Source organism: Capricornis sumatraensis, chromosome 9, assembly GCF_032405125.1.
Source record: "Capricornis sumatraensis isolate serow.1 chromosome 9, serow.2, whole genome shotgun sequence".
Classification (NCBI taxonomy): Eukaryota; Metazoa; Chordata; class Mammalia; order Artiodactyla; family Bovidae; genus Capricornis; species Capricornis sumatraensis.
This window is the reverse complement of record NC_091077.1, coordinates 34,839,105-34,854,167: the sequence shown is the minus strand read 5'-3', so window position 1 is coordinate 34,854,167 and position 15,063 is coordinate 34,839,105.

Here is a 15,063-nt window from a genome sequence, read left to right as displayed (position 1 = left end):
GGCTACACACAGAGGCAGGGAAGAGAAAAGCATAAACTGGAAAGGCCAGAATACTGTACAGAGCAACTGTAGATTTGTTATCAGCTGCACTTTTCTTTTTTTTCTGACTCATAGCTATTTTAACTATTAGAGCTTCATTAATTTATTTTTCTTGCTGCATTTTAAATCAACAATTATTGTGTAGCTACATGAGAAGGAAAAACAGAAAACTTTACTAAGGGCATTTCTTGGGCTATAGTCTGAAGAAAAGCGAAATCCAGAGGCAGCATACCAGTGACCTTGGCCCCCAGATGTGTTTTTGTTGGCCTGTCCCCAGGTGTTGCTGCTGTTGTTGTTAAGCTGAATTACTTACCAAGATTTAAAACCCATATTTCTGATTCAAGTTGAAATCAGAAGATTCAATAACACAGGGCCTGGAGAGGACATCTTCTGGAACAGAGTAGCCCCTGCCTGCTTTGGGAGTGGCAGCATTCTGCAGTTCACAGAGCCCTCCAACTAAGACCTCACTTATGTGTGTTATCTGCTGTTTCCTGTAAGTATCTGACTTTGGTGACCTTGTTTGTACCTTTAGGAGGACAACAGAAATAACCACAAGTTTCAAAAATGAATTTTCCAAACTGGGTGCTTGAGGGAGCAGCCTTTCACTCTAAAAATGGAAGAAGTAGGAACAGGCTCTATTGAAATTCCCCAGCTTATCTTATGGTTTTAATTTTATGTGCGTACATTTATCATTTCCAGCCCAGTGAGAACAATAAAACAAGATTCTGTGATTACATAACAGTTTCATTTTGAGAAGTTCAATGACCCTTTTAAATGTTTCATTTTTCTGTTATTATTTTTATTGACCTTGCTAACATCTGACCTGAACAGCTGCTCTTTGGGGAGCTGTCTTGAGTGACCACAAGCTTGTGACCAGACACAAGGAAACATGAGGCTACAGTTCAGTGCAGCTGTGGTCAATTTGGAAACAAAAGGCACTGAAAGTCCAGGCTAACAGGCAGTCACAAAGATCAAGAGTTTCTGGGGTTACCTCGTGGGGTGGATCAGGGATCTGGGAAGTACTGTGATACCAACCACAGCTGCAAATGAAAGCAGAACTGCAGAAAGAATGCACAGTAGCATTTGGGTCTTTCAGGATACACAAACACACCCAGCACCCACTGTCCCTGGAACAAGAGGTAAGCTAGCCCCAAGAGAGGACCAAATTATATAAACCCACCTGACAAAATATTGGGCTTCCCAGGTGGCTCAGTGGTAAAGAATCTGTCTACGAAGCAAGAGATGTGAGTCCTATCCCTGGGTCAGGAAGATCCCCTGGAGGAGAAAATGGCAACCCACTCCAATATTCTTGCCTGGAAAATCCTATGGACAGAGGAGCCTGACAGGTTCTGAAGGATGGTAAAGAGCTGGAAGCAACTTAGTGATTAAACAACAACAAACAAAATACCAGGGCTGAGAAGTTCAGTTCTGTTCAGTCGCTCAGTCATGTCTGACTCTTTGCTATCCTACGGACTTCAGCACACCAGGCTTCCCTGTCCATCACCAACTCCCGGAGCTTACTCAAACTGATGTCCATTGAGTCGGTGACGCCATCCAACCATCTCATCCTCTGTCATCCCCTTCTCCTCCGGCCCTCAATCTTTCCCAGCATCAGGGTCTTTTCCAACGAGTCAATTTGCATCATGTGGCCAAAGTATTGGAGCTTCAGCTTCAGCTTTAGTTCTTCCAATGAATATTCAGGACTGATTTATTTTAGGATGGACTGGTTTGATCTCCTTGCAGTCCAAGGGACTCTCAAGAGTCTTCTCCAAAACCACAGTGCAAAAGCATCAATCCTTCGGCACTCAGCCTTCTTTATGGTCCAATTGCACATCCATTCACGAATACTGGAAAAACCATAGCTCCGACTATACACACTTTGTTGGCAAAGTAATGTCTCTGCTTTTATTATGCTGTCTAGGTTGGTCATAGCTTTTCTTGCAAGGAGAAAGTGTCTTTTAATTTCATGGCTGCAGTCACTATCTGCAGTGATTTTGGAGCTCAAGAAAATAAAGTCTGTCACTGTTTCCATTGTTTCCCCATCTATTTGCCATGAAGAGATGGGACCAGATGTGATCAGGCCTTGTTGATGATACCTCCCTGTGGACATGGTATATCAATACAAACCACACTTTTGAGGTGAACCATAAACCCAATAAGGTAGTCTTGATTTACTAGTTTCATTTCAATACAAATCTCCCCCTTTCTAGGAGGTGCCCAATTTTTTCCACTGGGGCCCAAACCCACTTTAAGTGGCACTGCAGAGTAATGACATAACACAGAGAACAAGCAGACCACCTTCTCCCGTAAAATAAATTTTTCATGGCTCTATATTAAGCACTTATAGAAATTCTAAAAATTTCAATTGTCACTTATTATACCAATGCAAGAAAGTATGTGGAACATCTTAGCCTAAAGAAACAACAGGTTCAAAAGTGGTATCCTTCCTTTCCCTGCTTTCTTTCAGAAGTTGAAAGCAGAACACAGAGTTAGTGGAATATACAAACTGGTCAACTCAGCAACAGCATAATTTTGTGATTATTTTCAAGAAGAGAAAGCAATATTAAAAATCAGAAGCCTCGATCTATAATCTTAATCCATAATCTAGATCCAGTTCTGCCATTTACTAGCCAAGCAATCTTGGGCAAGTCACTTCACCTCTCTAGACCTGTTTAAGCACCCATAAAATGAGAATAAGAAAAACTGAGCCATATAACTACCAGGGTTGATGGAGGATTCAGTAAAATAAAGGATGAGAATACATTTTGGTAGGATGTAAAAATAGAAGTATGTTAGTAGAAGTATGTTATAGAAGTATGTTAGTAAACCATTTTATTTGCTGCCTTGCATTCAAGCCAGGTTCACTTCCGTTGCTTGTTGGGAAAGCATATAACAGCTATGGAAAAACCCAATCCTACCAATTATTCCAGGGAATGATTTAGTCATAGCACAAGTGTAATGGTTAATTTTATGTGCTAACCTCACTGGCCATGCAGTGCCCAGATTAAACATTATTTCTGGGTGTGTCTATGAGAATGATTCCAGGTGAGAATGATTCCTTTTGACTTTGTGGACTCGGTAAAGTAGATGGCTCTCTCCAGTGTGATGGGGCAACATCCAATCCACTGAGGGCCTCAACAGAACAAAAAGCAGGAGAAGGAGGAATTTATTTCTTTTTTTCCTGTCTCACTGCTTAAACTGGGACATCTCATCTTTTCCTGCCCCACACTGGGATTTACACTGTTGGCTCCCCTGGTTCTCAGGCCTTCAAAACTCAGACTGACTTATACCACCAGCTTTCATAGGTCTCCCCTCAGCAGAGGGAAGATCATGGGAATTCTCACCCCCATTAATCACATGAACCAACTCTTTATTTTAAAAAATCTCTATCTACATGCACACATGTGTGTGTGTATTTATTACTAGCTGTTTCTCTGGAGAACTCTAATACAATAAGCAACACTCAAACCCTGGGTTGTCTGCTCAGAATAGACAGAAGAAGAGCAGAACTGTGCACCATTCCTTATAAAGTCACTGGCTTTAGTGGGCATCGCACATCCACAGTCTCAAAAACTCAGAGCAAGAAAGGCCTCCTCCCATTCCCCATTTCCTACCACACTAAAAGGCAGGACTACACATCCAACTGAATGTTATTCACAGTTTCCAAAATGAACTGCCAATTTTACTCCTCTGAATTAGATCTCCTGTGTTTTGAAAATTCCACTTTAAGTTTGGATGTGGAACCAACAGCAGTTGTATGAAACTGAAACTGAAGTCACTCAGTCCTGTCTGACTCTTTGCAATCCCATGGACTGTAGCCCACAAGGCTCCTCAGTTCATGGAATTTTCCAGGCAAGAGTACTAGAGTGGGTTGCCATTTCCTTCTCCAGGGGATCTTCCCAACTCAGGGATCGAAACCAATTCTCCTGCACTACAGGCAGACACTTTACCGTCTGAGCCACCAGGGAAGCCCAGCAGTCGTATAGCCAGTCTGAAATCTGCATGGAGCATTTCATATGTCCTAAGAACAATTGTGATTCTTTTAGTAAGCCATATAATACAGTATCTAGCTAGACTAGATCCTAGTAAGAATATAGTTGAAAACAAAAACAGTTAAAAAGCTATTTCCTCTTCAGACATTTGCTTTCAAAGTATGATATACTCTTGGTCAAGATATTTTAAGTGTTTTGTTTAAAAATACTGACATATGTGAAAACTTTAAATGACCCCTATTCTCAAGTTTCCATTACATGCAATAACTTAATTTTAAATATTTTATGATGTAAAATTCTATATATACCAAGAATATATGTGAAACATATATGCTATGAAGCATAATAATACAAAAGACACACAAACCCATTATTCAGTTTAAGAACTAGAATCTGTTTTTATAACAGGAGTGGAGAGAATAAACTAACAATGCAGGGTCTTGCAATGCCTGAAAATCATTATTCCAAACATTGGAATGTAGGGCAAACTGTTAAGTAGGTGGAAATTGTTTCCTCACACCCACTTTTCCATGGGTACATGAATTTTTAAAATGTAGCCAGATGAAGAAAGGCTTAATCAAAGGAATAGCTCCCTATTGGCAGTAGGCAAACACTAGTGATGGGCCAGTTGATAAACTGTCTTAAACAAGAAGTCCTCTTACACATAAGCAATAGCTAACTTCCTCTATTAGGAAAGCAAACAAAAAACCTTGTAGGCAACACAATTATGAAATTCCATTATCTTCATGTTTATACATGATGATCTGATACCCAAACTAAAAACAGACAACTCATTCAGTCATTGTATTTTAAAATCTTGATTTGTAAACGACTCTTCATAAGAGATAAATTAGCACAGGGCCACAGCCTTTAGTAAGGTACAGAAAGATATAATATTGAGGCACAACCCTAACTTTGATTCTCCTCATTGTCTGTCTCTGCTGCTCAAACTTGGGTAGCAAACATACTTCTGTCTTTCAGTGAAATCTTTTAGATCACGTGTGTTGCTCTGAGTGGCTCTTCTACTCCTAACTTCCACTCCAAACTGTTTCAATAGTTCTGACTTCCATATAAACGAGACACCACTAAATTCCATTATGGCCTCTCAACACATAGATCTTAACACAGTAGATGATGTAACGGACGAGAAACAAAATCCAACCTGTATAACCTTAAGGAAATTTCTCAATCTTCTGCACTTTTCAACATCCTCTTCAGAAACATGAGGGAACAAGACAAGATAAATTCTAAAGTCCATTCCAATCCTAAAATTCTGAAACTGCCTTCAATTCTAACATTCAATCTATTTGTTAAAAGAAGTGAATGATTCTTTAGTTCTAGCTCTGAAATCTTAGAGGAAAAAACGCTTTTCACTTCGGCTTCCCAATGTATTCTAATTTAATCTTTCTCTTTCCTGAATTCTAAGGTGTTTTGTGGATTCTCTTTGGGATTAGAAATGAATCTTCCTCAACCTGAATCAATGCCTAAATCAAAAAGGAATACTAGGGCAAAGATTCTACCCTCCTGGGGCTTCCCTGGTGGGCCAGTGGTTAAGAATCCACCTTGCAGTGCACGGGACACCAGTTCAATCCCTGGTCTGGGAAGATCCCACATGCCGCAGGGCAACTGAGCCTGTATGCCACAACAGCTGAAGCCCACGCGCCCTGGAGCCCATGCTCCCCAACAAGAGAAGCCACTACTATAATGAGAAGGCCTTGCACCTCTAGAGAGTAGCCCCACTTGCAGCAACTAGAGAAAGCCTGCGCACAGCAACAAAGACCCAACACAATCAAAAATAAAAATAAATAAAACATTTATTTAAATAAAACCTCAGAAGAGAAATTCCCCAAACTCCTCCTGCTCCACTTAACAAACACACAATGAATCAGTGCCTCTTCTGAAGCTTATCAGGCTGGTTAGACTTGTTTTCACTAAGACCTGTATTAAAAATAACTAACTCTACTCTCAAAACTCTTCCATTTTAATTAATTTTATTCTAAAATAAGAAAAGCTGTTTCTCACTGAGTATTAGAATTGTCAAGTCATTTTCAAAATGAATATCTTTAAACCTATTTCAAACATAACAAAACAGGCTTTAAACACAATTTACAGGATGGTTTGATTACAAAGAGGTTCTCATCATTTGGGTTGAGGATGCATGCTGTGTGCTCAGTAGCTCAGTAGTGTCTGACTCCTTGTGACCACAAGAACTGTAGCTGACTAGGCTCCTCTGTCCATGGGATTTTCCAAGCAAGAATACTGGAGTGGGGTTGCCATTTCCTCCTTCAGGGGATCTTCCTGACCCAGGGATCAAGTCCACAGCTCCTGCATCTCCTGCATTGCAGGCAGATTCTTTACTGCTGGAAGCCCCTTCAGTTCAGTTCAGTTCAGTCCTCAGTCATGTCTGACTCTTTGCGACACCATGAATCGCAGCACGCCAGGCCTCCCTGTCCATCACCAACTCCCAGAGTTCACTCAGATTCACGTCCATCGAGCCAGTGATGCCATCCAGCCATCTCATCCTCTGTCGTCCCCTTCTCCTCCTGCCCCCAGTCCCTCCCAGCATCAGAGTCCTTTCCAATTAGTCAACTCTTCACATGAGGTGGCCAAAGTACTGGAGTTTCAGCTTTAGCATCATTCCTTCCAAAGAAATCCCAGGGTTGATCTCCTTCAGAATGGACTGGTTGGATCTCCTTGCAGTCCAAGGGACCCTCAAGTCTTCTCCAACACCACAGTTCAAACGCATTAATTCTTCGGCGTTCAGCCTTCTTCACAGTCCTACTCTCACATCCATACATGACTACGGGAAAAACCATAGTCTTGACTAGACGAACCTTAGTCGGCAAAGTAATATCTCTGCTTTTGAATATGCTATCTAGGTTAGGTTAGAGATAGTTATTCCAATGAAAGTCAAATGTCCCCTTCCTTCCTTATCATCTTCTCCATCTCAACTAAGAAGTTCAGACATATAGAAGGGTAAAGGGTGTCCCTAGGGAGCCTCTGCCATAGATGTGAGACAACAGAGATCCCACTAACTACAAATATCTCTCCAAGTTCTGATATTTTCATATCTGATGTCTTCTCCCCCAACCATCAAAATTTCAGTTCAGTTCACATAAAAATTGAGTAACTCTTATTAACAATAATTAGAAAAGGAGGATGAATCCAGAATAAAGGTGGGTTCCTTCCCAATCAGGCCCAGCATAGTGTCACATTCAGAAAAAGACATTAAATATGAAATTCTTAAAAAATAGAGAGACAATTTAAATCACTAACTCAGTCTCTTGAAAAATGCCCACAGGATCACTCTATATTATATTCAAAAGTATAAAGTTCTCTTCACCCATCTAGTTGTAATGAATAGCCCTCAGTTCAGCACAGACTTGTACCACCCTCCTAATCCTACTCTTCAGCCTCCCTCAGATATTAAGAGCTCCTCAAGATGCAGCCCAAACTGACTCTTCTCTCTATATAATTCAGAATTTTTCTGAGCTAAATCTTTCTGTTTGAACTTATTACCCTTTCCAATATTAATCTGATATAAATTGAGTCTTTCTTGGTTCCTTTAAATTCACAATTTTATCACTATACCTGCACAAACCCCAGACCCATTGCTGCCACTGATAGCAAAAGGTATGGGAGAGAGGAAATATTCATAACCAATGCTTTCAACCAGGTCATGAATTCATAATCAATGCTTTAGGTCATGAATTCATTATCAATCTTTCAATCAGGTTATGAGGGAACTAACAGTGGCTGGTTATGGTCATGAGCACTTAGCACTAATTCTCACTCCTTTCTATATACTTTTCTGGACAGATGGGTCTTGAACATGAAAAACAAAAGTTCTAGATGTATATTAAGTTATTCCAATGAAATACATTTGCAGGAATTCAGGGCAAAAGGAAGAGGCCATCTTCCTGCTGCTATTGCTACTAATTGCAAGGTTCAAAGGGACATGAGGTTCCACAGTCAGCCTTGGGATTCCAGATGAAGACAGACAATGACAGCAGCAGCAGAAGCCACAGGAGAACAGTTTCCTGATCTTCGAATGCTAGCTACCATCTAAACTCTTGAAATCAATAGATAAGCTGCAGCCCCCTTGCTTCTGCTGCCCTGGTCCTTCCAAATTTCTAAACCCCTATATTAAATCCTTCCTGGAAACATCTGGAGTGATTTCCAAGTTCTGCCCTGAACTGACAGATACTAGGGGGTATAAAGAAAGAAGATACAGCAAAAGGCAGGGAAAGAAGAGTAGAGATTCTTCTGCTGGCACCTTTGAAACAGAGAAAATTGTGACAAAGTAAAGTTGGCATCATTTATCAGGAAAATGCAAATCAAAACCACGATAAGATACCACTTCACACTTTCTAGGATGACTGGAATAAAATATTAGATTAAAAGCATTGATAAGGCTGTGCAGAAATCAAAACTCTCACACACTGCAGGTGGAAATGGAAAATAGTGCAGCCACTTTGGAAAATGGTTTGGCAGTCCGTGAACATGTTAAACATAGATTTATTTTGTGATCTAGCAATTCTACTCACAAATGTATACTCAGAACTTAAAACATACATCTACATCAAAATGTGTACACAAATATTCAAAATATTATTAATAATAGTTAGGAGGTGGAGATAATACAGATAGACATTAAGTGATAACTGGATAAATAAAATGTGGTATATCTATACGATGGAATATTTTTCAGAAGTAAAATAAATGGAGTGCTCATACATGCTACAAAATGGATGAACTTGAAAGTATTATGCAAAGTGAAGGAAGGTAATCATAAGGATCACATATTGTGAGATTCAATTTATAAGAAATGTTGATAGTTGGTAAATTTATTGACAAAGAAAGTAGATTAAGTGGTTGCCTAGGGATGGAGATAGGGGGACTCAAGGAATAATGGACAGGGTGTAAAATTTCTTTGGGGAGTAATAAAAATGTTCTAAAATTGTGGTGATGGATATACAAGTAAATATATCCTAAATACTAAATATATACTATTGTACTGAGTATTCTAGAGTCACTGAATTCTACACTCTATAAGGGAAAATCATACGTTAAGTAAATTACATCTCAATAAAGTTGTTTAAAAGATGCAAGGCAAAATGAGGACTATTAAAAATAAAAAATGAGGTCAGGCCATTTGTCAGGGAGGAAAACTTTAAGGCGGAGGAGGTGCCTCTGCCTTAGGTGGAGGAGGGTAATGGAGATAACTCATAGTGTTCTGACAAATTCTCCTAACATCCTTACAGAAAGATTTCCAGGAAGAGTTGAAACTCATTAATACTGTATACTAGGTAATACTGACCCATTTGGGGTGATGAAGTATTTTCTATATCAATTATCTAAGTAATTTTGCATCTCAAAAACAATGATGGCAATCATAGCAAGACTTAGATATTAAATGATGAAGACATTAAACATGTGAATGGAATATCTGATATATGAAGGCAAATTTACTATGAAAACTAATAATAAGGTTGAACTTCATTGCTCCTCATTTGTATGGCACCCTTCAAAGGCCCTGGGAAGAGCCTTGGCAATGAATTATATATTTTTGTATAATTTGCAAAAGTAAGATACTTTTAAAACTTCATCAAGACTGGTATTCTTTCCATTTAGACTTTCCCTCCATTATCCTTCTTATTTAGCATTGGGGTTGCTGCAGACATTTTGGGCATCTGGATATGGGGGAGTTGAGGAGAGATATGTTTAGGAGACATGTTTGGGATCAATAGGATATATTTACATAGTTCATAATCAAATTCATGTATTTCTTTTCTACCATACACATTCTTCCAGTGCTAGGTGCTGGAGGCCACATCCACTGCCACATCACCTTCAGCCCTCCCAATTGCATGTCCCCTTCCCCCTCAAACCTCTCCTTAAACAAAGCATGCTAGAGGAAGGATTGAGGTATCTTATTCTCTCTAAAGGAAAGTGAAAGTGTTAGTCGCTCAGCTGTGTCCAACTCTTTGCGAACCCATGCAACCCCACCAGGCTCCTCTGTCCATGGAATTCTCCTGGGAAGAATACTGGAGTGGGTATCTGTTCCCTTTTCCAGGGGATCTTCCCAACTCAGGGGATCAAACCTGGGTCTCTCACATTGCAGGCAGATTCCTTACCATCTGAGCCACCAGGGAAGAAAGCTAGACTATAAAATTTTTATATAAAATGTAAGGAAAAATATGCAGCCTAAATGCATGAAAAGTTTATTAATAAAAAGTACTGCTATTTTCTGGATTTTGGGAAGTTTGTAGAACTGGCTAGGTTTCCTTAAATGTGTTATTTGTTTTGATTTCTCTCATTCTAAATCAGCATTCACATCTAACCAGTACCTAACAGTGTTGTTTTTTTTTTTTTTTACTTTACAATACTGTATTGGTTTTGCCATTAAGCTTGTATTCTTTTACTTAAAGAAGGCCCTCCAAATTGTATAATCTTCAGGCTCCACAGAACCTGAATCTATCCCTGGAGGGAAAAATATTCTATCCTCTTTCAATCCATCTTGTGTAAACAGAGAAAAACAAACACACAAGAATCTCAGTGAAAAGGCTGAAGCTACCAAGCTTGAAGAGTTGTGAATGGCAATGATTTGCACTGTGCCCATAATATTTTGAGTAGGAATGCACTTGTCTTAATTTGGTGAATGGAAAAACCATTCCAAAAAAGCCTTCACAGATTTACTTGGAACCTGGCCCCTCTATTTCTAGTTTTTTTCATAACATCTTTTCCTCAACCACAGATTCTTCTGCTGCATAATTTTCAAGAACATAACTCTCACAGTTGGACAGCAGATGCTAAATACATTTGTGATATAGTCAATCAAGTGTCTGAATAACATACATAAAACTATTCTCAAAATTTCAATCTGAAATCCCGATAGTATCTCCTTAACAAATTATTCAGATGCATAAAAGGATTTAATGAATTTGTCAAGCGTAGAATAAAAATAAGAAAATACAATAAAAATATTGAGATCGATTGATAGATTTGGATCCCTACCTCACTCTATATACAAAAATGTTTAAACTGACTTAAAAGAAAACAATGTCAAAACAAAACCTTAGAAAGGCTACCTAAAATCACACATTTAAATGCTCTAAATTTCACTTCAAAACTAGAAATCATAAAAAAAAAATCAGTAGTTTGGCTACATAAAACTTCTAAAAATTCTACAAAACCAAAATAAAAACCATATAACATATTAAAAGCAAGCTATATAACATGGGGAAATATTTGCAATATATTTATACATAGCAAAAATTAATCCATTAAACTTTAAAAATTACCAAGACTTAAAAGGTAAAAGACTAATGCCTCAAAAATATATGAATAGAGGACATGGATAGAAAATTGACAGAATAAAAAATTCCAGGATATAGGAAAAATTTTAATTCAAATTAAAAAAACCATTACATACTATTGTTTGCCCACTAAACTGTTATAATTTTTTCTCCCTGCATGCTAATAGTACTCAGTTTTGGGTGAGGATAGAGACACAATACCACTTTGATAGAGGGTAATTTCACTATACGTGTCAAAAGTTTTTAAATGTTCATGCATTTTTACCCAGAAATTTCATTTCTAAGACATTTCAGACAGCCTAAAAATCCATCAGTCAGCAACTAGTTAAATAAACTAACTATGTAGTTAAATAAACTATGGTCCTTATAATGGAATAGACTGCTTCCATTAGGAAAAAATATTGTAAAAGAATATTTACATCATAGTGGGGAGACACATGCTGCTAAGTAAAAAATAAAAGTAAAAAAGCATATTATAAGAATAAATGCAGAATAAAATTCTTTCCATTAGAGAACAACCCGAAAAGGTGGAAGTAGTAACAGATTTCCTCTTCTTGGGCTCCAAAATCACTGCAGACAGTGACTACCACCATGAAATCAGAAGATGATTGCTTCTTGGCAGGAAAACAATGACAAACCTGGACACTGTGTTGAAAAGCAGAGACATTACTCTACCAACAAAGGTCCATATAGTCAAGGCTATGGTCTTCCCAGTGGTCATGTACAGTTGTGACAGCTGGACAGTAAATAAGGCAGAACACCAAAGAATTGATGCGTTTAAACTGTGGTGCTGAAGAAGACTCTTGAAAGTCCCTTGGCCAGGAAGAAGATCAAACCAGTAAATCTTAAGGGAGATCAACCCTGAATATTCACTAGAAGGACCAATGCTGAAGCTGAAGCTCCAGTATCTTGTTCATCTGATGTGAACAGACAACTCATTTTAAAAAGTCCCTGATGCTGGGAAAAATTGAGGGCAGAGGAGAAGAGGGCATCAGAGGATGAGATGGCTGGATGGTATCACCGATGCAATAAACATGAACTTGGGCAAACTGGAGGATGGTGAAGAACAGGGAGGCCTGGCATGCTGCAGTCCATAGAGTCACAAAAAGTCGGGCACAGCTGAGCAACTGAACAACAACAGCAACATGGTAATAGTAGTAGTAATACCTGCCAAAAATCTTCGTCATGTGTTTGGCATTGTTGTAAGTCCATTGCATATGTTATCTCATTTAAATTTCATAACAATCCTGTGAAACAGTTGCTGTTACTACCTTCAATTTTTAGTGGGGGATATGAGGTACCAAAAAATCAAATAACTTGCTCAAAGTGAAACCAGGATTTGGACCCAGGCAAACATATTCCAGCTCCTACAGTCTTAACCACAATACTAATTTCTGAGTTATATGATTATTAGATTATAGGAAGAGACTAGATTAACTGTCATCCTTTAGTAAGAAATTCTCCCAAAATATTAATAACATTTATATCTAGGAAATAGGATTATGGGTGACATTTATTTTCTTATTTTTATTAGCTGTATTTTCTAAATTTTCAATAAGAAATGTAAACCTTCACAAAGGAAAACAGAAATATTAGTTCTTAAAACCTTTCTGCTCCTTTGCTATCAATAGGTAAAAAAATAGTTGTTATAAACATCACTCCTATTTCTACCTGTATATCAAGAGAAAGATCACCCAAAGAACCAAATCTTTTTAAGTATTTGCTACCCAATCTTAAAAGCAAGGAAGTCCACCATTTGGATTTCAGGGTTCTCTTTCATGATGGAAAGGGGTGGGGGAACATGGAGGTAAGCAGAAGTGAGTAGGAGGACACAATTTTGATCTGTCACAAAAGACAGTAAAAATTTTTGTCTCCAAAGGAAGTTATTTTATTTATTCTTTGATTCCAAAACTTAAATTCAGAAGTTTAGTAATTATATAAAAACCAAAATGGATCAAAGGGCCAGACATTGCAGGCAAGATGACTAATCAAACAGAGCCTGGGTACTGTGCTCCATGCCTTGCTCAATGGGAAGTAATTACTCTAACATTAGCTTTACAGTGTTTAAACAACCATTTCATTATATTTTTTCTATACTGATTAAATTTTCTTGGCATTTCTAATGCATCATTACATCTGCCTTGCATTTAGATAATGCACAGCATTGCTACCCATTAAAAAGTCCCTATTCTCTTTCATCACCTTAATAAATCTAATTTGGCTTTATTTGCATAAAGTTTGATAAAGAGTGATTAGCTCTCTTATGAATAGCATACCTTGGATGAAAACATCCCTTCCTTTGCTTGGCTAAAACAGTTGTTCACAGATTTCTAAGTGAACCCCCCAAGCAGGAGCCACTTAAAAGTGTGGGGGATAAAAGAAAATTTGTAACACAAATGCCATTGTAGAATTACTGTCTATGCCTTCCAAGATTGCTGAGGGGTGGATATAACCATGAGACCATCTAAGACACTTTGCTTTTTATTACTAAGTACATAGCCTAAGGAATTATGATAGAGGACAACAACATCAAGGATAATAAGCTCACATTTGTAGCCCTCTACTTCAATATTCACATTTACCCTCAACACATAGAGACCCAGGACATTTTAGCCCTTACCCAAGTAAATGGACTGTAAAGTAATCTCTGGAAGATAATAGCTAAGATGAAAAGCTCCGTCAGGGTATCAGATATGCCAGGCAATCACTTATAGAAACTCGAACTATGCTAAGTTCTCAGGGGAACTTTCTTAAATATTGCAAATAAATATATTATGTTGGTGAGTATTATGTGATGACATTGATTCTGCCCTTTGAACTTAAGGTTTTGATAATAGAAACTCAAAACCACAATCCAAGTGCCCTTGGAAATATGAAATGGAGAGTATGCTGTCCTAAAAGGGAAGAAAATATCCACTGAAATCAATAGGCTGCATTCTGCCCTTGTGCTAGAGATGATGATATTAGAGTGGAAAGGAGAAAGCAACCCCTCATTTACTTCTGTGACAGAATTGGTGGCGGTGGAGGGGGAAGTCGTTCAGTCATGTCTGACTCTTTGCAACCCCATGGACTGTAGCCCATCAGGCTCCTCTGTCTATGGAATTCTCCAGGCAAGAATACTGGAGTGGCTTGCCATTCCCTTCTCCAGGGACTCTTCCTGAGCCAGGATTCAAACCAGGGTCTCTCACATTGCAGGCAGATACTTCACCATCTGAGCCACCAAGGAAGCCCATGACAGAACAAAGTGTTGCAAATACAGATTCCACCAAGGTCTGAACCCTCCCCTGTGAGTCAGTGACCCGCTGTCCAGTTCTATGTTGCTATTCATTCTTCCCAGCGTAAGTTGGTTTTCACTGGTTTTCACTTATACAATGGAAAAATACTGAGTATTATAGAACTTACTAGATTCAAGTTCAAAGTCTTATATTTCAAAGTCCTGGACTTTCCCTATCCACACATCTCTCTTCCTTCATTTATCCTTCCTCTCTTACTTCCCCTAGTTCTTGAGCATCCTCATGAGTCTACAGCTCACTTCACAGTCCTACACTGCCTGCTCCAATTCACCCCTTTCTTACTGAACAATGTATCAATCCTAACATAATGACAGTAATTGCAAAGTTTTTACTCAGTTTTACGGGACTTAACCACTACTAGACTGATGGTCAGTGATAAGCAAAGGAGTCCAAGATGGAGTACATATTGTAAATAACAGA